Source organism: Micropterus dolomieu, linkage group LG14 (genome assembly GCF_021292245.1).
Source record: "Micropterus dolomieu isolate WLL.071019.BEF.003 ecotype Adirondacks linkage group LG14, ASM2129224v1, whole genome shotgun sequence".
Lineage (NCBI taxonomy): Eukaryota > Metazoa > Chordata > Actinopteri > Centrarchiformes > Centrarchidae > Micropterus > Micropterus dolomieu.
Window position 1 is genome coordinate 17,920,974 of NC_060163.1, and position 8,970 is coordinate 17,929,943.

Here is an 8,970-nt window from a genome sequence, read left to right on the forward strand (position 1 = left end):
CCCACACACACACACACACACACACACACACACACACACACACACACACACACACACACACACACACACACACACACACACACACACACGCGGACAGCGGCAGCAGCAGGGCGAGAGGCGCCGTCGCGGTGGAATAAAGTTACGGTGGGGGTTAAGTTAGCTCCAAACTACTGTAACGTCAGTGGATGACAGCTACGCTCGTCACTGAAAGTACGTGCAATAAAACCTTCGCAAGTAAAAAGACAATACTTTATCAATACACCTGTCTGTAAGGTAACGTTAAACATGGTTTAACAGACAAACAGAAATGGTTAATTTAATCATCTCTGTCCTCAGTATCTCATCCTGTATGTGTTATACAAGCACAGCTAACGCTAGCTTGGCATTAGCCAAATGTTAAAAACAAGCTAAATAGAAAACTGTCTGTCTGGAGCACAGACTGGTCTGTAGTCTAAAAAACTCAGCTGCTGGCTGAGACAAACCAGCCGCTCCTCCTTCTACCTGGTAACGTTACCTGCAGCGAGAGAGGAAGTGGGACTGATACAGACTGATGTTATTCTTTCTAAACGTCACTCACTACTTGTGATATGTCAGATAAGTTATTGAGTAACTTTGCTGTTGTCTAGAAACAACATTTAGCTGTATTTAAAATATTAAATTAAAAACAAGCAGGCAGTCAATATGTACACTTCAATATATCTTTATTTATCACAAGTGATATGTCAATATATAACGTTATCGCACAATGAATATTTTCCTCATACCCTGCAGGCAGACCTCATGCCCGTTGGGTCTGGTCTTACCAAATTAACCATCACTAAATAATAGTAAAGTATCGAAAGTGGTATCAATAAAGAATTGGATCGTTAAGCAGTCTCAAAAAGGGTATCAATATCAAGAAAAATTAACGATCCCCATCCCTAGTTGTAAGACAACATTGCAAATTTGTAAGAAACAAAATAGCCTTAGATGCCGGATGAAGCAGCTTGGGGGGGGTATGTGAATTTATTGCTGCAATACCTGCTTTGAATAACTGACGCATCATGTTTGAATTTTGTTCTGAAACACAGCCAGTAACAGGAAATAACATTTGTATGCATCTGAAGTGAGGTTACTCATTTAATATAGACACCTCATAACACCTACATATACATGCCATATACATTCCCTGAGAACAAAAAGAGGAACAGTGACAGTAACAGTGTTCTGTGGGACTGTGAGAGAGGAGAGGACGTGAGATTTAACATTTTTTAGCCAAACAGGCACAGTGAACCCAGGCTTGCTGGGAGCAGCAATAAACCCTCAGTCAGATCTGTGAAAACACAGCTGTTTCCAAGTCAACCAGATGCTGCACAGGCCTCAAGTTTGGAGAAAAGACTGCTTCAAATACCCCAGGCCCGGTGACAAGACAGGAAGGAAAAAAGATACAAATCACAGAAGAATCTAATCATATCAGCTTATTTTAAGAAGCTTTTGACTTGACATGTTGTTACTCAGCGCGGAATGCATACGACCTAAAGTTCTTTCAGCCTAATTTAGAACTGTCAGAAGCAGAAACCTATTTTCTGTGTATTCACTGTCTGCTTTGTTACTGTATTCACAGTAAATAACAGAAACAGATGATTCGAGCAAAGATGGATAGCACATGTAACTGCTCACTGTACTTTTTCATATCAGGCACATGCATATGAATGAGCTTGTTATGTTATTGTGATGGCTCCTGCAGATTATATACAAGAGCGGCGGCCAAGCGAAGTGCCTATCCGGAAAAGGCCATTGATACTATAGGCGTAATATAGGGGTAATTGGAATAGGGGAGTGTTCTGCTAGCAGTCAACTTTCCCTTGTTCTTAAATAATGAGTAAAAGTGCACTTCCCTCAAGGGTACCGTTTGCTCTTTAATGTAGAACAGGTTAGAAAAGGGGCCTACACAAGAAAATGGATGGAAATTAGACTAAGTGTGGGGATCTGACCCATGTTATTAATCAGCTGCATGGGAACAATCTACTGACACTGCACTCTAGTCTAACCCCTGCTCAGCCTTACAGCTCTTATGTGTTGAATGGCAACATTAAATTTAAATTTACAACATTAAAGCTGCAAATCAAAGCTCAGTACTGACTATACCAAATTCTGTCTATACCACAGGCTATCGAAAACTGTCGCACATCCAAAATCTCTACCAAATGCTTGGTCAGGTTAAGTATTCAAACAGATATTTCCTAATTTATATTGTTGATAATTTTGATAAAGCTGTATGTTTGTGTTCTTCAAGGAACTGCATCTACACAGAACCGGGTAGCTTTGATGCTTCATGAAAGCAGGTTCATGTTATGCTGTTCCTTCATGAACTATTTGTAAACCAGTTTAATTGCTAGTGCTACTACAGACACAATTAGATTCTGAACTTTTTAGTCTTGGCATGCTGTCTGTCTCTCTGTGTGTCTGTGATAATCAAAGAATTTAGGCTCAGTATTGGCTTTTGTAATTCTTCTGAGGAGAAAGCAGTGTAGTGATGTGTCCAATACCAACACGGCATTGATAAGTATTTTGAATGAGGGCCAGTGAGTTAGAGGAAGACCATATTGTATTCCCATTGGAATCTGGCAGAGACTGCACAGCAAACATTTTCACACAGCAGCAACCATCTTCAAAATGGTTTACATTGTAAACCTCTCCCAGTGGCCAACGCTTGACTGCTGATATGAGTGTTGGGAAACTGTTTTCCAGGCAGGCCGAGCCAGATTAAACGTCTCCAGAGAGACTTGGTCCCTGATGATAGAAACTATGAAGCAGTTTGCTGAAACCGCACCCTGGTTCGTTCCCTTTCTGTCTGTGACAGTCACTGAGGGACGACACAGGAAGCTAGCATTGCTGGGGGGATTTGGGGGGGGGGGGTTGATTAGTAGCCATGTGATTACCATGTAGGTTAGTTTTTCTTCAGTGTTTTCTCTGTCTGTAAGTGGGTTGCACTCCAAGATCAGGCAGTTTAGAAAAACAAACATGCTAATGTTGCATGTTTGTTAGAGAACATGGAAAACCTCACCTTATGTCAACTTGGGAGCTTTCATGCATCATTGCAAAATACCTCATTGTTAGCCTTGTGGTCACACCAGATAAATGTAGGCCAAGCCTAAATTAGCTAGTTTATATTGCGTTAGTTAGTGTTTGTTAGCATGTGAAACCAAAGGCAATTAAATAATAGCTCTGTTTAGCTGAATTGATTGTATTAGTGTTAATATTGTATCTTCTTCAGATGTAACTGCCAGCAGTGGTGTATTTACAGCCATTCTGCTACTGGTTTGTTGACACTTCATTTTGCTAACTGGGAGATATTGTAGCTGCCAGAAATGCCTGATAATCTCTGACTTGTTTTAAATTAAAAGTTACTTCATCCAGACTTGGAAGTTTCTCTCCACTCTGGTTGTTGTAATCATGGCCTGAACAATACAATGGGAACGTGGCTGTAGGATGTAAGCCTTCAAATGTCAGCAGGATCATGTTAGCATTCAGCTCAATGCAAAATTGCTTCTGGCAACAAACAGCTTGGACTGATGGTAGGTGAGTCTGTGCCGCTGGCGCCATCCTCGATCAAATAATAAACCTTAAAAACTTTGCTTTTTGCACTGCTAGTGGTAAGGATTTACAAAAACCAAGAATAATTGTTTTCTCTCCATTTGTCATCCTGCCAACCATTTCATTTTCTGGGTTATAATGAGCATCCCACATGCTGCCACCACCATGCTTATAGATTTTTAGTGTCCATGTTTGCTTTTTATGGCTGCTGTGAGCTGTGTTACACTCAGTAAACTATAGTGAGTCGCTCACACCTTATCAGTGAAGGTGTTAAACTCATGCAAAAAACCCATGCGCAAAACATAACAATGAATAACATCAGTTAGAACACACAGTTCTTACCAGATGGCAGGTATGCAAATCTTGATAGCAGTTGCTGTAACTGCTTGTCCTGTAATCAGAGTCATTAGAACCAGCCGGTCTAAGACAAATGTGGCATGAGAGTCTAAAGAATGTGGTTTGATGCCATCGTGAAGTCCTCTAATGTTACCTGTTGGGTCATCTTTACAGACATCAGACAGTGGTATTGGACAGTACAGTGACAGGGTGTTTGGGGGAGGCACTGAAAGCTTTTAACAACTTAAGACAGATAGACTTCTTAATATCTCCTGGCACCAATAAACTGTAAAAATTGTTCCAGTCAATCCAGGTCAGGTCAGGTCCAGAGAAATCAGTCACCAGTGTCCATCAAGAGTCCCTCCCTTGCCTCCCTCCCTCCCTCCCTCCCAGCAGCCCTGACTGAGCAGGCTGGGGAAAGTGGCACACAACCACTGATAAGTGGGGATATCCAGAGCAGATTTCCACTGGTCCCCGTAATGAAGTCATACAAATAAAGCCATTACCAGTGCAGTGAACAGAAGGAAGGACTACTCATTAGGAAAGCAAATGTCCCATCAGCCTGAGCAAACAGACTATAAGAGTGAGGTACAACTTTCACCGTGGAAAGAGCTCAGCTTAATACAATATACTGATCAGGATTTGTGTAATACATATTTAATTGCTAGCACAATATTGTGTTAAAATAAGATATTTTTACAAGTCTCAAGTTTGTTGTGCAAGTTTTTTTTACTTCAAAAGTGTGCTCTGGAAATTGATTATTCATTGCTGGTTCGATGTCTGTTTTTATTTTTAGTTTCTGTTCCAGTTTCTGCTTTGTACGTTTGCACTAACACTGTTTATAACAGGTATTACATCTCTTTTTATTGTTCTGTAAACACAGGGCGCTTATGCAAAAGAGCGTTAACAATTCTCCACCCTGAATAAATATACAGGTTGAATGACAGAGTGAAAGGCTTTCTGGGAAAGTGTGAACATTTTACTGCATTATGTGTGTCCACACAGAAAGGTGATGCTCTTCCCCTCTGACATAAACAGCCTATCAGACATTAGACCAGACTCAGCACAGTAGTGTTAGGTTTATGGATGGGCTTTGTCCTTTGCAGATCTGTGACACTGAACCTTGACAGGGCGGCTGTGCATGGCTGTGGTTGCAGCTTAATCTCCTTTATTAACTGAGCACTGCCCCTGGGATGGCTCTCAGGTACATACTGTATTTCAGCCTAGCTTATCTTTCAGCCGTCTACTGGTGTCCTATAGCCTCAATGGATATAATAATGTACATGGTTCCAAGTGTGTGTCCATCAGTCAGGGAGTCTGTAATTTATGTGACTTACATTTCAAGACCTTGTAGGTATGCATCAGACAGACAATTATGAACTGGATTTAATATGCAGTCGTGTCTTAGCTGGTTATGCCTGATTTGCATTTTCTCTGTGATTTTACTCTGTCTGTTTACAGTCTGTGAACTGTTTTTCTCTGTAGACTTGAGTGTAGGCATTTTATAGTGTCTACAACAGCAGGTTGTAGGTCCCCCCGGATCATCAGAGGAACTGAATCAGGAGCACTGTGACCTGTTCAGTTTTGTTTTGAGGTAAACAGGCAGATTGAGTCAACAGTGTTTGGTTTGTTGCTGATCATCAATGTATAAAATTCCATGTATCTCATATTGTCTTAGTAACATAATATCTTGCTGATTCACTGGTTCTGTCACTCTTAATTAACCATCATTTCAGTCCTGTCCACTAATCTCGGACCATTCTCTTGCCGTTCTCTGCATCTCCCTTGTCAGTCAGCAGCATGGCCTTTGGGAAGATATTTGCACGGTAAAATAGGAAAATACGTGTTGCATAAGGTTTGTATTTCCACTGCTGTATTTCCCTTTTTTTTTTTTTTTAAACATGCACCACATAAAAGCTGGGTTTTGGTGGCTGGATCTCTTTCCTGGCTGCATGCTCCCACCTTATCCATTCTTGTCCAGAGATGGGTGGGTTGCTCTTTCCAACACCTATTGCATCTCGCCACCATAAACATTTGGATGGATTACATCGGTTTGGCGTCGAAGGGCAGCACTTACCACAATTCCATACAGTTCAGCTAATTAACTGAGAAACCAAGATAAGTTTTCATGCTATTCCCATTTATTGGAATCAGAAGTTTTGTGGGGAATGTAAACAATCAGTTCTGGGAACAATTTCCTCCTTCAGCCAGCACTTGTTGGCTTGACACCTAACACTGCTCTGTGTTTCTTTGCCTCTCTGTTCGTAGCATTTACATACTTGCTTACATGCAATCAATAGAATACTCCACTAAAAACATGAGTTTTGAGTATCTAACCTTCACTGCCTGTAGGCTTGCTCTTGCTTACAGAAGACAGCAGCTCAACTTGGGTTCACAATAGTTGCAATGGATTCCATTGGTGACCAAGAGCCAAGGCAAAATAGTCAATTATGTCCATAGAGACTTATCAAACCACTACTGCAGAGCAATCCACTTCTCCATGTCCATCTTTGTAATATGTATGCTTGGTATATTCCAAAACCAAGATGGTCGGTATGCAACATATGGATAAACATACATTTAGCCTAAGATGGCTAACATGACTTATCAGTATTTATCCACTCAGCTTGTTGTTAGCATGGTTACAGTAGCTTTTAAGGTTTATTGTTTGCATTAGCAAAGTTAGTTAGCATGTTAGCTGTATATTTTACAACATTTTGGAAGATCAGAAGGAAGCAGTAGTGGTTTGACTTTTCAAAACTTGATTTCATAACTGTCTCACTGTTGCAATTCATTGCAACTCTTGTGAACCCAGGTTGGTCAAGATTGCTGTCATTTTCAATTGGGCAAGCCAGCATACCTTTCAGGCACACCGGATGTTAGTATTTGATACTCAACATAGGTTTTCAGTGTAGTACCTTTTTAACTTGTGTCTTGCCAATTGTTAATGGTTAAAAGATCAATATGATCATACGTTACCTAGTGATAAATCTGAGCGAAGTAAAAGCTAAAATGAAGTAGAATTAAGGGGGAAGTGAGATTTATGCTCAAATCTATAACATCTTGTCAGGTATGTGTATACATGCGAGGAATTTGACTCAGGATTCTACACAATGTGCTTACTTATACAATAATAAAATCAGACACACGTGAGAACGGAACATAACTGGGCACCACAGACTGAGTACAGATTCTAGATGGATGTGGCAGTAACTGCACAAAGAGGTTACCCACTCCACTGGGTGCCCGAGCCTGGCCTACCATCCCGAACCACCCCGGAGTGACAGCTTCCTCTGCCTGCAGGCTCTTCTAAAGCCTGCCGTGCGTTATAAGTCAATGAGATATTAATAATTAACCAGAGCTTTTTTCACAGTGAGACTAGACTCCCACAGCGAGACAAAGGAGCTGGCCGGGCCTTGGCCACTGAGCCCCTCAACAGTACTTTTCCACCCCTGAGAGAGAAAAAGAGAAAGAAAGAAAAGGAGTGAGAGTGGGAGAGAATCAGAGAGCTAAAGCCCCCAGATGGCAGGCTGAAACATAGCACTGCCTCTTAAATACATGAACACAGGCCCTTAGTCATTTCAATGGGGATCCAATCCCTCTTGCAATTACCAAAAGACAGCCTGCTTGGCTGGAGGCGGGGGGACTTGGGCCCTTGCCTGGTTTTTGGCTGGAGCTATTTTTCTCCTAATGGTTTGTGTGGTTGCACATATCTGTCTGCATTTTCTGTAGCAGAAGCAGGTGACTCAGCAGTCCCTCACTGCTAACAAAACACTCCTACACAGTGAGATATAGCCATACACACACACAAACGAAGGCTCAGCAAGTCATCAGCGGCACTCCTAATAATAACAGGCTGGTGAAAAGAGTGGTGAGATCTGGGTCACACGGAGCACTGCATTTTGAGCGCAACACTGACAAGACTGCTGTGAAATGCTTGAAGAATTTGGCCAAATAAACAAGAAATATTCTTATCAGGTGAACTTACCGATACTTGACGAGTGTTCTTTGTTTACTTGCTTGTTATGAGTAAGGACATCGTGAGCAATGTATAATCCGGAGTCAGATTCCCTTTAAGTTTACACATACCTGGCAAATAAAGCTGATTCTGAACCAGGTTAGGTTAATGCAAGACACAGACAAGTAGTCCACCAAATATAGCATTACACTCCTGTAACATTGCAGGACCAACAATGGACAATTTAAGAAAGGATCAAAATCGATGCAGCAGAACCACAGATGGTCTTTTTTGGTCCATGCATTCTTGTCAAAATCTGGTGCTTGCATTTCCCACAATGCAACATGACCGCCGACAGTTCGATCAGAGAGTCGGTGTGTTATAGGAGAGGCACCTAATGTAGCTTTGAGATGCTAGCCCTGAGTAGCAGGCTACAGAGTTCTAGTAAACTCACAACTCCACACCTCTAGATATATATATTTTTTATTTTCAAACTTGTGGTCAGCCCCAACAAACGCTGACTCACGTTGCATCACTAGAGGCAATTTAGCAGATTTCCTCTGGACCTTGTGGCTTCTGCAATTTTCTTCACATATGCAGTAGTACTCCTGTAAACAGACATTGAAGTGTAAAATTTGTGGAGTTCCTCTTTAAGGATTGCCCATTGTAATCTGTGGGTAGTATGCTCATGTAGTGCTGCAGAGGAAACTGCAGACTCTTGAAATTTGTTCAGTTATCCATTACAGTGAACATTAAAGAAGAACTGCACCCAGGCAAATAATGTTTGCGTTACCAGCTGGTGATAACTACATGCTCTGTCCACACCCTGTGATTAATACATCACAGTTGGGTGTGGTCACACAAACAACAGGCCAGTCAGTTGTGATGTTGGGTTTGGTCAAAGGTTCAACGGACTTACACTCACCTAAAGGATTATTAGGGACACCTGTTCAATTTCTTATTAATGCAATTATCTAATCAACCAATCACATGGCAGTTGCTTCAATGCATTTAGGGGTGTGGTCCTGGTCAAGACAATCTCCTGAACTCCAAACTGAATGTCAGAATGGGAAAGAAAGGTGATTTAAGCAATTTTGAGC

At 41.4% G+C, this 8,970-nt stretch overlaps 1 protein-coding gene across 1 annotated transcript in view; it reads left to right on the top strand.

Moving 5' to 3' along the window:
- LOC123983227 (phospholysine phosphohistidine inorganic pyrophosphate phosphatase) overlaps window positions 1-8,970 on the top strand; it is a 32,674-nt gene that overhangs the window by 8,322 nt on the left and 15,382 nt on the right. The window lies entirely within an intron of this gene.